The 22402-nt window shown below is 42.2% G+C and overlaps 2 protein-coding genes across 3 annotated transcripts in view; one reads left to right on the top strand and one right to left on the bottom strand.

Moving 5' to 3' along the window:
* Slc35g2 (solute carrier family 35 member G2) overlaps window positions 1-11777 on the bottom strand; it is a 29661-nt gene extending 17884 nt beyond the window's left edge. Inside the window, exon 1 of one of the 2 annotated variants that reach the window (XM_052187540.1) lies at window positions 11638-11777. The gene's annotated coding sequence lies outside the window, so the exon portion shown is untranslated. Of the gene's footprint in view, window positions 1-11256; window positions 11448-11637 lie in introns of those variants that run through there. The other variant, XM_052187541.1, reaches the window with a different exon arrangement.
* Stag1 (stromal antigen 1) overlaps window positions 1-22402 on the top strand; it is a 757688-nt gene that overhangs the window by 343455 nt on the left and 391831 nt on the right. The window lies entirely within an intron of this gene.

Here is a 22402-nt window from a genome sequence, read left to right as displayed (position 1 = left end):
GAAAAAAGTAAATCACTACTATATCTTAGTCTGGCAAGTCAGCCAAGAAGCCAGCATAGTTCTTGTATAGCTGTGCCATCTGTGGAAAGCAAGCTGTGGGGAAATAGACCATTTTACAGGGAAAATATGAATGGATGGTGGCTAGTGCTCAAACCAAAACAGAGGTGAATGACTACAAACTGTGGGAGATGCCTTTGTTATTGCTTTTGAAAGAATCCTTGTGTGTGTGTGTGTGTGTGTGTGTGTGTGTGTGTGTGTATTATGGTATTTTCATGACAGGCTAAAAAATATATGTAAGACTCCAAATGGCAGCACAGAATCTAACATCATTACCATTGGCTTTTCTTACATAAGCTACCGCCCCATAAATCTGCATGTTAATGTGGGAAAATCTGACCTGAACAGATGGACCTCATGCTGTTCTCTAACGCATGCACAGATTTCGGATGCTCTGGACCAGGGAGTGGAGTCAGCACTAAAACAGAAGATAATGTCACCCATCTCCTCAGACTGCATTTTCAGAAGCTGCTCATAGAAGCAATGTTTCCCTCTTCAGAAATAGAGTGGTATTTTTATGCTTTAATGCAATGTGTTCTTAACACATCAGAGAAGGGAGTGGGGAGATGGTTCAGTAGGCAAAGGTGCTTGCTACTAACCTGACTCTGCCAAGTGTGTTATGATGCACAAGCACACATGCATGCACTCACACACTCTAAATAAATGTAATAAATGTCTTAAGAGCCGGGCGGTGGTGGCGTACGCCTTTAATTCCATCACTTGGGAGGCAGAGGCAGGCCGATTTCTGAGTTAGAGGCCAGCCTGGTCTACAGAGTGAGTTCCAGGATAGCCAAGGCTACACAGAGAAACCCTGTCTCGATAAAAACAACAAAAAAGAAACTTTAAAATACTTTTGGTTTATGTACTTATAGTTTAGAATATAGTCAAACAGGCAAGGTGTGACTGAAGTTGGTTTTTATTTTTTGTTTTTCTTTTAAAATGGGTTATATGGTATAGGCCTCTAATCCTTGCAGTTGGGAGGTGGAGGCAGAAGGACCAGGAATTCAAGGATATTATGCCCTACATGAGATCCTCTTTCAAAAAACCAGGACAGCCAGGGCTATACAGAGAAACCCTGTCTCAAAAACAAACAAACAAACAAAAAAAAAGTCTTAAGAGCAAAACACTCAGAAGGGTATTTGTGGTCTGAGGGGTGTTGGGAAAAGGGTCCGTGAAGTTTAACCTTGTTTGGAGAATCCTTCAACCATGGCCCTTGGGCCCCCATGTTTCTTAGAGAGGTCAAGTCCCTGGCACTAACTCACTGTCCAGGTCTTTATTCCTGCCTCCTGAGCTCTCCATCTCATTATCCAAGAGCCTCTTTTCACTTGAGTGTCTTCATTGGTACAGTTTATATGTAGACGTCTTTGGACTTGAAGATACAATAAAGGGTTCTGACAAGTAATTAGCACCTTTGAGATATTAATTTCTTGGTACACGGCTATCTAATTTATTTAATGTTGTGAAAAGGCTAGCAGAACCTCTTCAGCAGGATTGAGTCTTGGGAAGATTTGGGTCAAGGAAGTGGCTGATGAAGTCAAGACATTGGTTACATCAAAGGAGAAAGAGCAAATAAATACAGTGAGGATAACAGGAGCTGGATTCCCATCATGAGAACACATGCTCTAATGGGGGCTGGAAACTCACTTGGAGAAGCGTCTCTGACCACCTGTTCCTCCCCTAGGCTCTGGAACACTTTGTTCTGGGATGTTGTAGCAGTCCTGGGGCTATCACTGTGGGCTGTGTGTACATACCAGAGCCCCTAATAAACTCTCACCACTCCAAGAACAAGGATGATAACTAGTTTTTTTCTTGATATTTTGAAGATCCAACCAGAGTCAACAAATGCTGAAAGATGAGGAACTCCCTGCCCCAGCTGGCCTCACAGCTTAGCTGTTGGCTTTGAATTCTTGATCCAACCAGCCCATGCACCCGTTTGTCTCCACAGCTCTCCAATCTACCTCTCTCATGGTTCCTGACTCTGGAGTAACGAGAATTTGGCATAACAGCCTCTGTCACACTCTCTTCCTTCAGACCTTCACTTCTGTTCAGAACAGCGGCTCAGCCAGCAACAGACAGAAAATAAAGGTAAAGCAAATATAATCAGAAGAATGGGTCACCAATTATTTTTAAAATCAGGTTCTTAAAGAGTCCAGTAAAGGTGCTGACTGATACTGTGGTGTCTTAAATAAAAAACAACTCACACCCAAGTCACTGATTATATGCAGTCAGGAAATGACTAAACACACTCCAGTAAAATATTAGGCATGAGGACTGAGTTCATATGGAATCATAACAGAAATAGTGTTTATATGCCCATAAAGTGTTATACTACATTGGTTCTATACAGCAACAATTATGTGAACTTAGAATAAACAGTTCAGCAATATAATTTTATATTCAAGTGAATATTTTTAATTATATATGTACATTAGCATTTATAGAGCAAACTAAAATCTTAATCAACAGTCAGAAAAAGTTCCATGATCGCAACTGGTCTCTGACATTTCCCTGCCAAGTTAAGTGTATTTCCTGGGTACAAACCTGAGGGGAAAGGAGTGAAAACTGGCAAAGAGGAAGCAGTCAAGTGATTATCACTCTCCTTACATCTGCCCACTATTGCTAAGAGATTAAAGGCAGGAAAAACAATATATGGGTGGTGATGAGAGAGGAGATTTTGCCTGATTTTATGATGAAAATATGCAGGAAGAACATTCAGTAAGAAGGAGGGAGCAGCAGTGGCCTGCTGCTGGCACAGCGATGGTTAAAGAACGCTACCCGTAGCACAAGGGGCACAAGGTGTCTCAGCCTCAACCCAAGACTTTTACAGCCAGCACAGTTCTAACATTCTGGGGAAAGCTCAGTTAGAAAAGGCTTGTGCTTTTTCCTCTTCCTTTACCCCAGATCCCATGCCAACAAAAGGTTATATTTCTATTCAGACCATCGAAGGAGGGTCTGATCCTCATTGTGAGAACCAGAGACCATAAGATTGCCAGGTACATTAATGTTGGCAGAGATCCGGCAGATGGTCTCAAGTGTGGACAGCAACACTGCCTATCCGAGGTGAAAAGCATCAAGAAACTTAGCCATCTTTGTGAATTAAAATATTTTGAAAATTAACTTTATAAGCTTCAATTAAAATTGTGTTTGATTACAAGATGTATTTATGCCTCTCTATACTCTTGACCTTATTAATCCTACTTCTTTGAGGAGATACAAAATCATATGCAGGGCTGGGTCTTTAAAAAAAGAATTTATGATTTGTGTGCTGTGAGTGCAGCTCAGTAGTAGAGCATTTGCCTAGTTTGTATCACATTCTGTGTCTCAACCCTGACAGGACAATTTTTTTAAATTATGATTTGGTAATGTACTAATCTTCCTGTTAGACTGTCTTTCTTCCTACAAAGTCCTATGTGAGAATGTCCAGAGGTAGTGACTTCAGAAGGTGACTAGGTCATGAGAGCAGAGCTCTGATACATGGAGACACACCATGGGGACACACAAAAGACTATCATCTATGAACAGGAAGCAGCCTTCCCAGAAACCTAATTTTCTAGTGTCTTAATCTTGGACTTCTCAGCCTTCAAAATGATGAGAAGCAAATTTCTATTGTTGATTAAAAGCCATCCATTTTATTGTGGCAACCTGAAGGAACTATCATTGTCCCAATACTATCTTTAAAAAAATATTTTAGGGGCTGGAGAAATGATTCAGTGGTTAAGAGCACTGGCTGCTTTTCCAGAGGACCTGGGTTTGATTACCAGCACCAACATGGTAGCTCAAAACTGTCTGTAACTCCAATTCCAGGGGATCTGGCACTGTCACAGACATACAAGCAGGCAAAACACCAAAGCACACAAAACAGATTGTAATGCGCGCGCACATGTGTGTGTGTGTCTCTGTGTGTGTGTGTGTATGTGTGTTTGTGCATGCACATGCACGCATGTACCCGTGTGCCTGTCTCCTGTGTATGCCAGGTGTGCACAGATGTTAGATGCCTGGAGCTGAAGTTACAGGTGATTATGAGGCATCTGACACAGGTGCTGGAACCAAACTCAGGTCCTCGGGAAGAACAGTAAATGTCTGTTCTTCCAGAGTAAATAACCACTGAACAATTGTTCCGGACCCCAGACTATTTTTAATGTTTTTTTTTAAGATTTATTTGTTTATTTTTATATGAGTATACCAAAGCCCTCCACAGACACACCAGAAGAGAGCATCAGATCCCATTACAGATGGTTGTGAGCCACCATGTAGTTCCTGGGAATTGAACTCAGGACCTCTGGAAGAGCAGTCAGTGCTCTTAACCATGAGCCATCTCTGCAGCCCTTAATATTATTTTTACGTTATTTGAAATAGGAGTTATTAACCCCAATTTCTAATAGCTAACATGGAAATGTCAGCTGTATTAAAAAAAATCAGAGTGACCATTGGCCTATGTTCAGTGCGGGTCCTTCTTCTGGAGTCTACTCACTCCGGACAAGCTAGCTACCTGATGGGCACACCGACACAGACAGATAAACCCTTTCGAGCATGCTCAGAAACAGAGGTGGTGACTAGAGGAATACAATGCTATTATTATAACTAGGAATCCATAAAAGAAAAACAAAAATAGCCAGTACATACTTAGAATGATATATAAATCCTGTTAAAGATACAGAAACATGCCAGGAGGTGGTGGCACAAGCCTTTAATCCCAGCACTTGGGAGGCAGAGGCAGGCAGATTTCTGAGTTCAAGGCCAGCCTGGTCTACAGAGTGAGTTCCAGGACAGCCAGGTCTACACAGAGAAACCCTGTCTCGAAAAAAACAAAAACAAAAACAAAAGGTACAGAAACAAAAATGAAAACAGGTTAATGCCCATTTTGCCACTTAGATGAGAAAGATGCAAACGCCACCTGCAGTGCAGTGTGACGCCACCTCCTGAAGCATTAACTTCGTTTAGGAATTTACCACAAGGAGACACCACTATGACATAGTTATACTAAGCTGCCAGTAATCTAAATGTACATAGGATGTTGACCGATTGAAACCTTAAAATCATGCTCTGATGAAAAAACATTTTCTTTTGAAAAAATAGAAGAATCAGAGTACATGGCTACAATCTCAGCACCTGGGAGGCTGAGGCAGGGAAACAGACAGCAAGCCAGCCTAACTATAAATAAGACCTTGCTTCAAAAATCAACTGATCAACAAAACAGAAAAAATAAACATCATAACCCTACTTCTCATACATTAAGTTCATGATATATATTGTTGTATTTCTAAAGTTAAAATGTATCTTAGAGTTGATGACATCTCACAGTCATTGTTATGAACGTAATAATCTGAAAATATTTACTTCAAACTAATATCTGTGCTGGTTCCTACAGAACTGGACTGACTAGGAGGATTTCTTTTTATAATCTGATCTGATCTTTTTATTTCTTATAATCAGCTTTGGTTTTAAGTATATCCTCTAAAAACAGTGAAGTTGTTATTCTCGGGCCTTTGAGTTAGTTCAGCAGAAGTAGAGAGCCTTATTGAGGTGCCAAGCCACCTGGCAGGAACTTGACATCAACCAATGTGAAGTTCCTCTCCCAGCCTTTGAGTGGGAACTCCTGTGTCAGCCATAATCCCCTCCACCTAGGGTGGAGTGCTCAGACCAAAGTGAAGTCCATTGTTCTTCAAGGACCTGCAGTTTCCTGAGAAACACTAACCACCTGCGGAGCAACTAAACTGATTCTGCTGAGAAGCTTCTAGCCTTTTCCCCTGCCTATATATTTGGAGTTCTTCATTAAACTTTGAGACCTTGAACAGCAGGTGTTATCTTGATCTCCATCTCTTTTTGCCGCCTTCCCATGCATCCCCAGCTTCCCTTCCAGGTAACCTGCTCGATGTAACTGTGGGTAGTTACAAGCAGATAAAGGCACTTGCCCACCAAGCCTGACAACCTGAGTTCAGTTTCCTGGACTCCTACGGTAGAGAGTGAGAACCAATCCCAGCAAGTTGTCCTTTGACCTCCATAAAGGAGCTGTGACACCCCTCCCCCATTAAAGAAGTAAATATTTTTTTAAATTGTTATTCTCATTAGTCTATTCCAAAATAATCTTAAACCCTGGAAAGAAAGTAATACAGAATAATTCAACAGTACCCAAATAATCATCATTTTGTTTTGGAAAATACATTACATTGATCCATAATGGATGGTTGCCAAAAGGCATTTGACAAACCTTATATGTGAACATCCATATGCATGGGTGGTTCTCCTTTTAGAAACACTCTGACTTAAATTCCCATTTTGGCTAATTAGTGCACTTGGATGCATTTTCTTCCGGCTACATAAAAATACTCTAAAGGATAGCTTTTTTAAAAATTGCATGCTAACAGTTTTAAAATACTACAAACTACATTTAAAGTAAAAACACTGTATTTGGATTTCTAAATATTAAATATACCACACTGAAAGACTCAGACTAAATAGCATACTGCTTCTCTTAGAAGATGTAGATAAATATAGATTAGAAATCAAACCTCTTTAATTCCTTTCTGTTCTGTCACTCCAACCCAGGGCCTTGCATGTGTTAGAAAAGTGACATTATTATTTTTATTATTTAATGTACAAAATAATTTACAACTAGTAATGAACTAAATTTAATAAGAAAATGAAAGAATGAATCTAGGGTTTATAAATGAATCATTTACAAATTCAAAATTCAATGTTCCCATGAGAAGGTATTTATATATGAAAAGCAAGAGAAGCAGATTCATGCTTGTAATCTCAGTACATCCAAGGTTGAGGAGGATTATGTCTTATAGAGAGAAATGCAACACTGGTATACATGCCAGGAAAGAGAATAAAAGTATATTAATATGCATGGATCTGTCCCAGTCAGCAGAGTGCTTGCTGAGCAAGCATGAAGACCTGAATTCAGATCCCCTGGCCCACATAAGAGCCCACAGTAGCACGAATCTGAAACCCTAGTACAGAGGGGGAAGAGGGACGACAGGTAGATTCCTGGGGCTCACAGGTCAGCCAACTCAGTCAACTGGTAAGCTCCAAGTTATGTGAGAGACCCTGTTTCAAAAACGGGATGAAGACTGATGGAGAAAACCACCCAGCATCCTCCATCCCCTTACACATACATACACACCAGGCATATGCACACATATACACATATGTGCACACCTCCATAAACATGTATTCACTCTAATGCCAGTGCTGATTGTCAACTTGACAAACCTAGACTTACCTGGGAGACAGGCCTCTGGGGAGACCTACAAGAGGTTGTCTTGGTCACACTGATTGAGATCAGAGGCCCCACCTACTGTGATGGCACCGGTTCCCTGCTCAGGTCCTGGACTACAGTGTAAGCGGAGAAAGGGAGCCAAATAGAGCCTGAATCCACTACTCTCTGTCCTGATTGTGGATGTGATGGCACCGGCTATGTCGAGCTCCTGCACTGACTTACCGGCCATGGTGAACTGTACTTTGAATTATAAGCTAAAATAAATCCTTTCTCCCTTAAGTTGATTTAAGATACTACATCCTAGCAACAGTTAAACTCTCTGTTACACACATACACACCATTCAAATAGAAATTATATATATAACAGAGAGAAAGATTTTCTATACAGCATAATACTATAAACAAAGTAAATAAAATAAAACAGGAAAAGAGTGTGGTAGCACAGCCTTTAATCCCAGGCTCTCATGAGGCAGATTTCTGTAGTTCAAGGCCCGCATGGTCTACATAGGGAGCTCTAAATAGGCCAGTCAGAAATACATGGTGAGATTTTGTTTCAAAAGTACAACAAACAGAATACAGTACTATACAAAGAGCTTATATCAATCAAAAAGTAAGTAAGCATGCCAATAGAAAAATAAATATGAGTGAACAAGTTGCAAAATGAGAAATAAATATTGCTAATGAGAAAATGAACACTTTTTTTTTCCTGTCTGCCCAATTTGAAAATCCCTTTAGAGATTGATAAACCTGTTTTTGGTGAAAGGATGGGGCTATTGACATTCAAATGTAGCATATGTTCATCGACTTTTTAAGACACAATTTGTAAATAGTGGTTGCCCAATAAATATTCCTTAAATGTGGTGCTTTTAAAAATGCTTAAAAGAGGAAATAAAAAATATTTGAACAAATTAATGTTTCAAAATTAAAATATCCATCATTTGAACAACAAATTTTACTTCAAGAATTTTGTTATAAGACTATATACTTAAGATGAGTGTGGTGGCACATATCTTTAATCCCAGCACTAAGGAGGCAGAGGCAGGAGGATCTGAGTTCAAGGCCACGCTGGTCCACAGAGTTCTAGCATGGCCAAAGTTACTTAGAGAAATACTATCTTAGAAAACAAAACAAAACAAAATGATTGTAATTAAACAAGTGTGTGTTTTACAAATATGTTATATACATACATATATGTTATATATCACATGGAGCAATTTACGTATCCATTAATACATGAATAGCTTTTTTAAATGGAGCATCTATAAATACAAAAGCATCTATCTTTGAGAAGATAGATATTTACCATATTTTTGTTCCCTTAGAGTTATTTATTTATTTTATTTTATATGTAAAAATGTTTGCCTGTATAGCTGCACTTGCACTACACCGATACCATGTGTCCTCTGAGAACAGAAAAGGCATAGCTCCCCTGCAATCAAACTTACAGAGAGTTGTGAGCTCCAATATAGGGGCTAAGAATCAAACTTGGGTCCTCTGCAAAAAAAGCGAGCACTGTTAACTGCCAACATCATCTCTAGCTCCGTCCTTTTTTTTTTTTTTTTGGTCTCCAAACACTCCGTTTTGTTTTGTTTTTCTCCAAACGCTGACAGACTTTATTGTGGGGGGAGGAGGGATTCCCACCTGGGACCCCACCCTCTTAAATAAAAAAGTACATAGAAAAGAAGGGATTTAGAAACCTTTGTACAAAGACCCAGGAAAGGAGGGGGATGCAATGGCTGGGCAGGCAGGAGGAGTGAAGGCAGAACTCCTGCCCCACTGCAGCCCACGTCCACCAGGAACAGGAAGGTAGGAGTGAGATACTGAGACTGGGAGCCACAGGCCAGGGCGAGATGGCAGCCATGGCCTCAGTTAAAGAAGCTCCGTTCTTTTGGGTTTTTTGTTTGTTTGTTTGTTTGTTGTTGTTGTTTTTTCCGAGACAGGGTTTCTCTGTATAGCCCTGGCTGTTCTGGAACTCACTCTGTAGACCAGGCTGGCCTCGAACTCAGAAATCTGCCTGCTTCTGCCTCCCAGAGTGCTGGGATTATAGGCGTGTGCCACCACCACCCGCAGGAAGCTCCATTCTTAAGATAATTTCTGTTACAGACAGCATTAGGCCAGGCACAGTAGTGCACTCAGGCGCAGTATTGCACGCTTGCAGTCTCACCTTCTGGGAGACGAGGGTAGGAGGATCAGGAATTCAAGGTCATCTTTGTCTATATATCAATTTTTAGTCCAGCTGGGGCTGTATAAAGATCTGCTTAAAAGAAAATAAACCCAGTGTTTCTTGGGCTTGGTAACACATATCCACAATCCCTGTAATCCCAACACTTCAGGGGCTAAGGCAGGGCAACTTTGCATTCAAGGCCAGAGAGGGAATCACTGAGACCCTGTCCCGAAACTGTAAACAAATATAAAAGCTATTTGCAGAACTGTCTTTAACAGTGATTCTCAGCCTTCCTAATGCTGCAACCCTTTAATACAGTTCCTCAGGTTGTGGTGACTCCCAACCATAAAGTTATTTCATTACTATTTCATAACTATAATTTTGCTAGTTATAAATTTTAATGTAAATATCTGATATGCAGGATATTTGATTTGTGACTACCCCAAAGGGGTCATACCCCACAAGTTGAGAAACATTGATATATACTAACACATATTGAACATAAATGTTCATAATTACAAGATTACTGAAAACACAACAGACAGAGAATGGTCCATCTAAAAGTACATATGTTCTCATACAAAAGCATTTTTGTATTTCCCATTTACCTAAATATCTTTAAATAAGCATGCTTTCTTTTTTCTTTCGATTGATTGATTGATTGATTGATTGTGGCAGTGAGAAGCCCACATAAGGTCTCTTGAATGCTGAGTGGGTACTCTACCACTGAGCTCTGCTCCCAGTCCCTCTAACATAGCATTCTCTGGAACTTGTGTGAATACTAGCTCCAAGCACTTCAATCTACAGGCACAGTGCCTTTGGAACAGATGATTATGAAAATTAATTGTGCTGTAGAGTCCAGAAACTCAAGAGGTGTCAAAAAATAAAGATGGGTTACAAAAGGTTCTGGGAAATGTGTGGCTTGTGGTACATGATAGCTTTGAGAACATTGTGTTTGTAGGTATACACGCATACATATATCCTACACATGCATGCTCATACATTAGGGCTGGTGTGTTCCCTCACACTGTGTACTTTTAGGAAAATCAAGCAAGCTGTACCACATTTCCCTGCAGTGTTTCCCTCAGGAGACCACGCTCAACTCATCTGTGAAGGGTTTCAATGTCTGACCGGCTACGGCCTGTCCTCTTGCCTTGGCGATGAGTTATTTTTGGAAAAGGTGCAAAATAGGAAAACATGGCTGGCATAAGCCCAGGAAGCTGTAGACTAGGGCATGAGGAGCTTCAGCACCACGGACACAGTCCGCAGACTTGGCCGGCTCCTGGCCTGCTCCCTCACCCTCCCGGCCTGGTGAGAGGCTGTCTAGGAGCTCCTCAATCCTCACTGGGACGGGAAGTTGCTCCAGCTCCTACCAGAGCCTGGTGACGGCCTGGGTAGTGACGTGGATCTTCGCAGCGCCCCCAGCTGCCCCAGTAAGAGTGAGTGTTCTTCCTGCCAGTTCTCGCGACCCTTCTTCCCCCTCTAATGAACTAAATGGGCGCATGCTGCAGAAAATTCTAAACCTAGAACCAATTTCGTCAAGAAAATCCGCATTTCGTTCTACGTGGACAGATGAGATGAAACTCATCTCCGAGCCTTCACCTCCACACTCCACCACCTCCGGGTCCTTCCCTATGCAGTCAAGAGACAGGAAAATCTCAACCCATCTGAACTAGAGTTCACGACTCACAGACACAGGAGAGGAAAGTGATGGCAAATCTAAAATCTTTGACAGACTCCTAAAACCACCCAGTAATTTTCGAAAGTTGCAATCGCAATCACTCCTATGACGCCACAAGCATTCGCCGACCTTGTGTGGGTTCCGGGAGCCAGAGAAGGGACAACAGCCCTGACCTTCATCATGCAGCCGTTTGGGCCCACAAAAGCATCGGTGTCAGGCCCCGGGATGAGGCTCCGGGATGATGCTGACTTTATCGACCCCTGTTCCCGTTCTCCAGGACAGCAGCGGGGAGAAGTGGGCACTGGGTGGCCTTTCGGGCGTCCTGCAGGGACGCGCGCCCCACGGAGGTCCATAAAGTAGGCGGGGCGCTTGACGCCAGCCTGCCTTACCCCAAACCAGGCGCCCTACGGGTCAGCTGCCGCCGACGTGGGGCTCGGTGCGCTCCCTCTTCCCGGCGGGACCAGACGGCTGAGTCCCGCGCCGCCCGCCCACCTGCCCGCGGCCGGTTACCTGCGAGTCGCGGCTAGGCGGGTCTCCGGGGGCACTAGCGGACTCAGCCGGAGCGGCGCTCCTGATCTGGCCTCCCGAGCCAGCTGAGGCCGCAGCGCGCTCGGCGGGGACCACTGCAGCCTGGACTGCCAGGGGCGGCCAGCAAGGAGAGGGGCGCCAGACGTGGGCACTGCGCCTGCGCTCTCCGCTGCCCCAACCCCCACCGCGGGCGCTGCGGGAGTGAAAAAGACCGCAGAAGACCACCGAGATGCCTGCCTAGACCTGGGGACTGGCCAGGCATGAGCGTCCCAAGCGATGGAAGCCGCCAACGCCCTGGGGCTGAGAGTTGGGGGTGGGGGCAGGGGGCTCTTAGAAACAATCAACTACCAGCCAGGGCCACTAGGTCCTCTGGGAAGAGATGAGGAGGCCGTCTCCATTCGTTTCTACCTGGTTGGAAGAACTAAAAATTATTTCTTGATGTTTGAAGTGATGACTGTGTAGATAAACCTTGGGAAAGAATAATCTTCAGGTAGCCCTGAGTTCTGACCGTTTAACCCAGGTTTTGCAAGGTGGGAGAAGTCTTGGCAATGCAAATGTTTGTATACCCCAGTCCCCAAATCTAAATGGACACACTCTTAAACTCAGACAAAGTCAGCAAGGCAATAAGAGTCCAGAGACAGGCTGAAGACCACGACCTTGGGCCAGGTAAGAAAGGGTCAGGCCTGAATTGTGGTGCTAACTATGGAGAAAGACAAGGGTCTTCTGCCAGATTTGCCATAGTCTGTTTAGATCCCTTTCTATCCTGCTCTGACTCAAGACTCACCTTGATGGATGAAGTCAACTGTCTTCTAGTTTTTGGATAGTGTGGGCAAGTGAGAGACACAGAGTTATTCTGTTATTGACTGTTGTGTTTGCACACCTGACCACTTACTGTCCTCCTTCAATCCGGGATGGCTTCCAGAGGGTTCTTTAACATATCTCATGAGCATATGTAATCTCATAATTACATATTGCATGTGTGTGTGGGAGGGCGCGTGCACACACACACACCACATGCACACACATATACACATACTCACATGCACACCCACACATCCATAATGGATGAAGTCAACTGTCTTCTAGCTTATGGATGGTGTGAGTACATGAGAGACACACAGGAAACACATATACATGCACATACACATATATGCACACACATATATGTACACATGCATACAAATATGATCACACAATACACACATTCACATACAAATACATACACACATTACACATACATATGCACTCACATACATACATATGGACACACACACATACCATACCAGATTTTGTTGTGCAAACCTTGTTCCTTAATTTAAAACTATTGGTTGAATAAAGGCCTATAGTCTGTAGCTGGGCAGAAGAGAGGCTGGGAGGGCTTTGGTTCCCTGCCTTGGGGTCTGAGGGAGAGACAAAAGGAGAGAGAGGAAGAAGCCCCATGGGGTGGGTGGATGGAGAGGGCCAGCCAGTTGGAGTAGGAGCAGCCCAGGCAGAACATGGCAAGTGTAGGATACTTAACAGAGAAGTAGATGAGAAAGCATATAGGGTTGATATTTGCCCAGCTCTTGTGCATTAAAGCTTATAATACATATAAAGGCTTTGTGTCTTTTATTGGGAACTAAATGATCAAAGGAGGGGGTAAAAAAAACCCAAATATTAACTCCAACACACACACACACACACACACACACACACATACACCTTTTAGAAATAGTCTCTTTATTCAAGACATTATAATGGGTTTTAGTTCATTGAGGTTGGCAATATTTTAAAAACTTGAGATCCCAGTTGGTGGTAATAATTTCAGCACTTGGAAGCTGGAAGCAGAGGATATTGAGCTCAAGGCCAGCGTCAGTTATATAGAAAGATTCTTGTCTCAAAAAATGAAGGGCTGAGAATTTAGCTCAATGACAGGATGCTTGTCTGGCAGGTAAAAAGCTGTAGATTTAGTCCCAGCACAAGTAAGTTAGTTAGTTAGGTCTAGAAGATGAGATGTCTCCTGTAGCCATCTTGATGATCCCTGGGGCTTCAGTGTCCATTGTGCCAGGTGATCTATTATGGTCCCATAGCCTATGGATGCCAACAACAGTTTGAATAGACCCAAGAATAGAATTCTGACCATTTGTTACCAGTGTGTTCACAAAGGACTGAGAACCACCTAAGTGTCCAGCATAGGAGAACTGTGTGTTACTTGGAGAAAGGAGATTTCTAGATCCTCACAGAGTAGTACTCATGCCTTCCCAGCTGCAGCAGGCTGCTTCTGAATGGGTCAATATTCTCAGGGCACTCTTAAATTCCTGGCACAGCATCTGATAAATGTGCCTGTGAAGAAGCCGCTGAGTGAGGCAACTAGCGATGGAGAGTCTCCAGCTGTTTCTCCCAAAGACGATAAAAAAGGACACTGGTCATTAAGTTACCCCTAGTACAACAAATCAGCTTGTTCTAAATACAGGATCTGATTTTTTTTTCTTTCTCAGGCTTGTAAAAACAAACTGCTTGCCTGGTTTGATTTTTCCCCCTACCTTAAAAACAAACAAACAAACAAAAAAACCACTAAAACAACCCAAGGCAATATCGCAATATCTCAGCCAGAGTTACCCAAAGGGATTCCCCAGGCATGGTTATTTGCAAATAGAATTAATGTCCAAATAAACACCTGCTTGTTCTGAATACAAATGAGACCATGAAAGGCAATCTCCCATTTTTCACCCTTTCTAAGAGGAAGGGTCTTTTGCTGTCCACACAGGCATTCATTCTGTTGATGTAGGTAAGAATCACAGAAACGAAAGGAACCCTGAGAGCAGTCTGTGGGGTTTGGCAGAGGTTTTGTTCCCTTTAAAGAAATGGAGAGAGGAGGAGAGCCAAGAATGGGAAAGAGAAAGAGTCTGAAATGAACTGACTGTGGGAGCAAAGACTTCCTGAGGGTTTTGAGAGTGACTTTAGGATTTAGCACGGCTGTCATTAGAAGTGACACTTGATACTGAGAGAGGAAACGAGGAGTTTTAGACAATCTGCTATGAGTAATACACAGCATTCTCTTGTACTATAATCTTAAGAACTTTTCTTTGCAACTGTCAAAAATTCATACTAAAATGACTTTAAGGAAAGGAATGCATTTGGTGTAAGAACTGGGAACTCCATGGATGAGTACTGACAGAACCTTCAGGGCTTCAGACACTACCATTAAAACAGCGACTTCTTTCCTCTGTCTGCTCTGAAGTAGTTATTTCTTCCTGCATCCCACTCCCCATTCCTACTGTTCTAGTTTCATTTCTGTAGCTGAGATAGAATTTCCTGACAAAAGTGACCGGAGAGTTGTTTTAGCTCCAAGTCCAGGTTAGAGTCCATCATGATCAAGGCAAAAGCTAGAACAATGAGCCACATCTCTGATTCAGTCAAACCTCTTAGATGGTCCAGAGTTACACCCAAGGAATGGTGTCACCCACTTGAAGGCTGAATCTTCCCATGCCAATTAAGACAATCAAGACAAACCCACAGTCCAACTTGAACTAGACACTCCCCGTTAAGACTCTTTTTCTCAGGTAATCCTAAGTTGTGTCAAGTTCACAATTAAAACTGACCACCGAGGTGGGGGAGAGATTGCTCATCTATCAAAGGCTAGGGTCACAACCAAAAGGATAAAACTTGGCCATCACACCCAATGTTCAACTACATCATCCTTTAGCTGATTCTTCCAGAACAAACAATGCATTTATTTTCCAATAACATCTTAGGGTGGTTTGTCACTTCACTAACAAATTCCAAATTTGTCTTTAGAGATAAATTGCTGGAGAGGGGCCATTCCACAAAAAAAAAAACAAAAAAACAAAAAAAACAAAAAACAAACAAACAAACAAACAAAAAAACAGTTGGAAAAGGGAACAAAGAAAGTGTTCTCTATCTGTTCCTGTCAAAGAAACAAGATTTATATCACATTAATTAACAAATTAATTGGTTTGTTAGCCTATTTATAGATAGTCTCATGTAGCTTAGACTGATGTGGAAATTCACTGGGAGTCAAAAATGGCCTTGAATTCTTGATCCTGTGCCTCTACTTCCCCAGTGTTGGTCTTATAGGTATACACCTCTACATCCTATTTATGTGGTGCTTAAGTGATTTTAAGTGATCAGGGCTTAAGTGACCCAGGGCCACAGGCATGCCCAGCAGCATATTGCCAACTGAATGTTGTCCACAGCCCACTTTTATTAATTTGGTTTTGGACACCAAACTAGTGTTTGTTGTGATCATAAAAAGAGAAAGAGGTTTAGAGAATATGGTATACAGCAGTGTCGGGGAAGAGGGTGCCTCAGCGGGCCCATGCCCAGGCATCCCTTCCCCTGAGGGAACAGACACACACAGACATAGTATAGAATAGAGTTTATTCAGGGCATGGATGGGAGTTAAAGGGGTAGTGAAGGCAGAGAAAGGCAGAGAGAGGGAGAGAGTAGAGAAACAGAGGCCGGCCATGACCACATGGAGAGAAGGGGGAGGGGAGGAGAGCCCAAGAGGAACAAGAGAGAAGCAGAGGGTGAGAGAGAAAAGAAAGATAAGAGGAGGAAGAGAGAGGAGGGGTCTCTTTTATAGTAGGCTAGGCCTATGTGGCTGTTGCTAAGTAACTGTGGGGAGGGGCATACCTGGCTGTTGCCAGGTAATTGTGGGGTGGAGCTTAGACAGAACCCTAACATCCTTTCCTTTGAAAATAACATCATAGCATGCTGAGATGTTCTTTTCGAGTTTTTATTTTATTTTATTGTGTATGTGTGTATCCATCTTTCTGTGTACGTGAATGGCTGCATACAGGTAGACAGATGTCAGAGGTTGACATCTAGAGTCTCCCTCAATATGTCTTCACCTTGCTTTTTTGAAGCCTCTCATTAAACTCAGAGCTCACTGATTCACCTAGATTGGCTGGTCAGCAAGCCCTTGAGATTACCCTGTCTCAGCCTCTTCAGCTCTGGAATTAGAAGCACACATTGCCACCATGCCCGCTTTTTATATTCATGTCAGAGATCTGAAATCAGATCCTCATGCTTGTGTGACAAGAATGCTACTGACTGAGCCCACTCCCTCACCCCTGAGACAGCTTTTTTAAGGAAAAAAAAAAAGACTCACTGTTTGTACACAAAGAGAAGCCAGAAAACATGTTTAAAATCTATTTTGGCTCATTTTCAGTTCCCAAGAATGATACCACTTTTCTGAGTTTAATATGCAGTTCAGATCTAAGTTACCCAAGCTCCTGTTTACTATTAGAGCAATATTGATTTCCTTATCATTATCACCTTCATCAGTTATCAGAGTTCAGCAGTTAGGTGTTTTGGCCTAACAAGCTAAAAGGGTTACCAGAACTGGGAAAGCTGAGGCCTGAAGACCTCAAGTTCCAAACCCCTCTTGGCTACACAGTGAGATCCTACAGAGGTCCTGGGTTTGGTTCCCTGCTCTTATAACGTGGGGCTTCATAACCATCTGTAACTCCAGCTCTTGGGAATCTGATGCCTGCTCTGACTTCTGCAGGCCCCAGGGATGCATGTGGTACACAGGCATGCATGCAGGAAAAATGCTCATACACATAAAATAAAATAATAAATCTAAGCATGAAGAAAGCAAGCAAGAAAGGAAGGGAAGGAGGGAGGGAGGGAAGGAGGGAAGGAGGGAGGGAGGAAGGAAGAGAAGAAAATGAAATTAATAAAGCAATCCTATGTAGGTCAGCAGTTGAGTACCTATCTATGATGTGCAAGACCAAGTTTGATATCCAGCACTAGAGGAGGGATGAGCTCCAGTTTACAGTTAGGATTAAACTTACAGATACAAAAGACATGAAATCTGAAAACCATAAGGCATTACTTATTGAAAGAAATCACAAGTCAGAATAAATGGAAAGAAACATATATATAATACTATTGCTAATATATGATACTATTATACATATTTTATTACTATATATTTATTGTTTTATATATAATTATGATATATAATATAATAAATAGTAATGTTAAGATGTCCATCCAACCTAATGTAAACTACAGATTTAGTACAAGTCCTTTCAAATTCCAAAAACATTTTTGCAGAAATAGAATGATCTGTCCTAAAATTTGCATAGAAATGTATGACAGAGCAATCTTGAAAACTGGAGGTGACACCACCCTCTCCACACGGATGATGGGAGCAGGAACACTTTCAAGGCTATGCTCAGCAACTCTGTGAGTTCAAAACCAGTCTGGTTATATGCAACACTCTCAAAAACCAAAACAAATAAAACAAATATTCTTGAAGAGATAGTTGGAAGCTTCCCACTTCCTAGGTTCACATTGCTATGAAGCTACGAGAATCAGAACACCTCAGGGTTGGCATAAATACCACATAAACCCATGGAAACAAATCCAGAGTACAGAAATAAACCTTCACACATATAGATGAGTGATTTTCCAAAGGAGTGCCAAGGGCAGCTGATGGGGAAAGAACAGTCTTTCCACAAATGAAAAAATAAATAAATAAAATTGGACTCTGAGCTTACACTGCATCCAAAAATTACTTCAAGGAATCAAAACTCTAAACGTAATAGCTAAGAAAGTATAAAACCGTTAGAAGAAGACATGGAGAAAAATTCACGACACTGGATGTACTGGACACTACATCCAGTAGTTTCTTGGATGTAGCCCCAAAACGCACAAGCAACATAAGAAAAATAAACCAGGGGGGCTTTATTTTTTTTTAAAAAAATTCTGATAACATAGAGGAAATATATAGAAAGACATATTAAAATTGAAGATTATCATGAAAAATAATACAGATTAAATGGTAGACATAAAAACATTACTAAGTTAATTAAAAGGGGAATTACAAACATTTTCTGATAAAATTGAATATTTACATGAGAAATATTTCTGTTAGTTGAAGTCTTTTTATTGGGGAGTTGAGTCCATTGTTTTTAAGAGGTATTAATGAATAGTGATTGTTGCTTCCTATTATTTTTGATATTATTTTCATGTTTGTGTGGATATCTTCTTTTGGGTTTGCTGGAAGAAGATTACTTTCTTGCTTTTTCTAGGGTATAGTTTCCCTCCTTGTGTTGGCATTTTCCATCTATTATCCTTTGTAGGGCTGGATCTGTGGACAGATATTGTGTAAATTTGGTTTTATCATGGAATATCTTGGTTTCTCCATCTACGGTGATTGAGAATTTTGCTGTATACAGTAGCCTGGGTTGATATTTGTATTCTCTTAGGGTCTGTATGAGGTCTGCCCAGGATCTTCTAGCTTTCATTGTGTCTGGTGAGAAGTCTGGTGTAATTCTGATAGGTCTGCCTTTATATGTTACTTGTCCTTTTTCCCTTACTGCTTTTAATATTCTTTCTTTGTTTAGTGAATTTGGTGTTTTGATTACTATGTGTCAGGAGGACTTTCTGTTCTGGTCCAGTCTGTTTGGAGTTGTGAAGGCTTCTTGTATGTTCATGGGCATCTCTTTCTCTAGGCTAGGGAAGTTTTCTTCTATAATTTTGTTGAAGATATTTAGTGATCCTTTAAGTTGGAAATCATTCCTCTTGTCTATACATATAATCCTTAGGTTTGGTCTTCTCTTTGTGTTCTGGAGTTCCTGGATGTTTTGGGTTATCAGCTTTATGCATTTTGCATTTTCTTTGACTGTTGAGTCAATGTTTTCAATGTTATCTTCAGCAAAGGAGGTTCTTTCTTCTATCTCTTGTATTCTGTTGTTGATGCTTGCATCTATGACTCCTGAATTCTTTCCAAGGCTTTCTATCTCCAGAGATGTCTCACTTTGTGATTTCTTTATTGTTTCTACTTCCACTTTTAGATCCTGGATGTTTTTTTCAGTTCCTTAACTTGATTGTTTGTGTTTTCCTGTAATTCTTTAAGGGATTTTTGTGTTGGTTCTTTAAGGGATTCTGCCTGTTGACCCATGATCTCCTGTATTTCTTTGAGGGATTTTGTGTTTCCTCTTTAAGGGCTTTTATCTCTTGACCAATGTTCTCCTATATTTCTTTAAGGGGGTTATTTAAGTTTTTATTGAAGCCCTCTATCAGCATCATGAGATATGATTTTAAATCCAACTCTTGCTTTTCCAGTGTGTTGGGGTATCCGGGACTTGCTGTGGTGGGAGAACTGGGTTCTGATGTTGCCATGTAGCCTTGGTTTCTGTTGGTATGGTTCTTGTGCTTGCCTTTCGCCACCTAGTTATCTCTGGTGCTACTTGGTATTGTTGTCTCTGGCTGGAGTTTGTTCCTCCTGTGGGCCTGTAAGCCTGTGCCCTTGTTCCTCTGAGCTCAGAAATGAAAGCACTGCTGGGAGATCACTCTAGCCTGGTGGGCTATGCACAGAAGACTGTGGAGTTTCCCGGCTCCCTGGTGCAAATGGCGGCGGGAAGACTTCCATCCCAGCTGCTCCATTGATCACAGAAGGATCAAGTAGTCAATATTAAGAGCCAGGAGAAAATGGCTATCAAGTCCAGTAAAGGTAGAAATCTGTAGAAGAAACTGTTTTTCAGTAGGGTAGGCCTTGAGTCCAGTTGTTTGGTAATTGGTCTGATTGTTGTAGGATTAGATGAAATAAGGGTCAAGCCCCTCCCTCATAAAATTCTCAGAGATAAAATTCTGCTGTCCTATGAAGAGAATTTTCCAGTCTTTTCCTGTGCACGAGCACCAGGAATTAGGTAGAAGGACCTCACCAGCCTTGTCCATTTGCCTGCCAGCAGCTTTCATGAGACCTTTGCTTATGTTCTGTGATTTGCAAGAGAGACTGTTCAACTTTGTGAGGCTCCATTTCCCCCTTTTGCATTTCCCTCTGTCTCCAAGTTCTGCAGCTGAAAGTAGGTGAGAAGGGAGATCCAGCAGTGATCCAGGACAGCCCTTGTCTTCATCCAGTGTCTCATATCAGAAATACTCATTGTTTTTGCTTTATACCTTTCACATATTTTGAGGGATTTGGCTTGGTTTAGTTTATTTTGGGTTCTCTTCTTCCTTTCCAGGGTAGCCCTGAAAAGCACAAGGTTAACCCCAAGAAGAGTAGACAACAGGAATCAACCAAATAGAAAGCTTCTGTGGCTGGGGACTGGGAACTGTCCCTGGCAGAGTCCCCAGCAAGCGCCTCAGGACGTGCGTGAAGGCTGTTTTTGCTCTCACACTCACACTCACTCCGGCAGCCAAGGCCAGAGTTCTGCCAGGGAGACTTTATTAAAATGAAATGTCTTGTGTGCCTCAAAAGCTGAGAGCCAGCTGGGGTGACGGCACAGCAGATCAAAACCCTGCTGCCCAGGCCTGGCCTGAGTTTGACCCTGTGAACCTACACTGGAAGGAAAACAGTGAAGTTTCACAGCTGCCCTCTGACCTCTACACCCATGCCCTCTGACCTCTACGCCCACACGGCGGCATGAATACATATCCACGTATACATCACACACAGTACTTATAAATTAGAACTTTTGATAAGACAGTATTAGCAAGAGAAAAGGCAGCCCATGAAATGGGAGGAAGTATTCACAAAGATATCCAGAAAGAGTTTCTGCAATTCTCTTTCAAAGACAAAATGACCAAGGGACTGGGACAGACATTTTTCTTAAAGAATATAACAAACTAGCCGTAGCCACATGAAAAGATACTCAGCATCCCCATCACTAAACACCAAGGGGACCTGCAGGGAGACTGCTTCTTACCTGCTGGGCGGAGCTGGTTATATTATTTTTCCAGTGTTGAGGATTGAATCCGGGGCCTCAAGGATGCCAGGCCAGCAAATGATCCATCACTGAGTAACAGCTCCAAGCTGGGAAGATTTGTATTGTTGTTGTTGTTACAAAATAGCAAGTGTTGACAAGGATATGGAGAAACTAGAACTCTTGAGCACAGAGAGGATTGTTACACAGAGTAACAAAGGAGGGAAACATCCTGAGACCTTAAAAACATAACAAATGAGCTGGAAAGATTGCTCAGTGGTTAGCGGCATCACTGTTCTTTCAAAGGACCAAGGTTCAATTCCCAGTACCCACATAGCAGGTCTCAACTGTCTGTATTACAGTTTCAGAGGATCCAATACCTTCCTCTGGTCTCTGTAGCTACCGGATGTTCATGGTACATGTACATACATGCAGGCAGAACACCCATACACATGAAATTTTAAAATATTAAAAATAAAGTATCACAATGAAATTATCATATAAATTCCAAAAATTCTATTTCTGGGTATATACACAAAAGAAATAAAAGGATGCTCTAGTTTGCTTTGTTGCTGTGATGAATACCAAGATCAGAAGCAATGTGGGGAAGGAAAGGATTTATTTCTTCTTACTCTTCCAAGTCACAGACCATCACTGAGGGACATCAGGACAGGAGCTGAAGCAGAAGCCACAGACGGACAGTGTTTCCAGACAGTCTGGATTTCTTTCTTTCTTTGTTAAAAACAAACTCGCGTCCCATCCGTGTGAAGTTTTCAGTAGTAATCTGCAGCTCACACTCCCAGAGGATTTCCAGGCTAGATCATCCACCTGCCGGTTTTGACTGTAAGGTCACCTTGATGCCACCATGACAACCCTTTGGGCAAATCAGCTAGCAACATCAGCTGCTTCCTGTCACACCCTGACGAGGAGGCTCAGGAGTGTCAGCTCAACCTCTGCTCTGCTGAGCCACACTGTTCTCTCCCTTGGTGGCCCCTGTCTCTTGGGTGCAAGGCCACCACCAACCACTGAGGCATCCTTTCCCTATATTGCCAAACACCTGGAAGAACCCACATCCCTCTGCTTTG

Source organism: Apodemus sylvaticus, chromosome 7, assembly GCF_947179515.1.
Source record: "Apodemus sylvaticus chromosome 7, mApoSyl1.1, whole genome shotgun sequence".
NCBI classification, from domain to species: domain Eukaryota; kingdom Metazoa; phylum Chordata; class Mammalia; order Rodentia; family Muridae; genus Apodemus; species Apodemus sylvaticus.
This window is presented reverse-complemented; position numbering and strand designations above follow the sequence as displayed.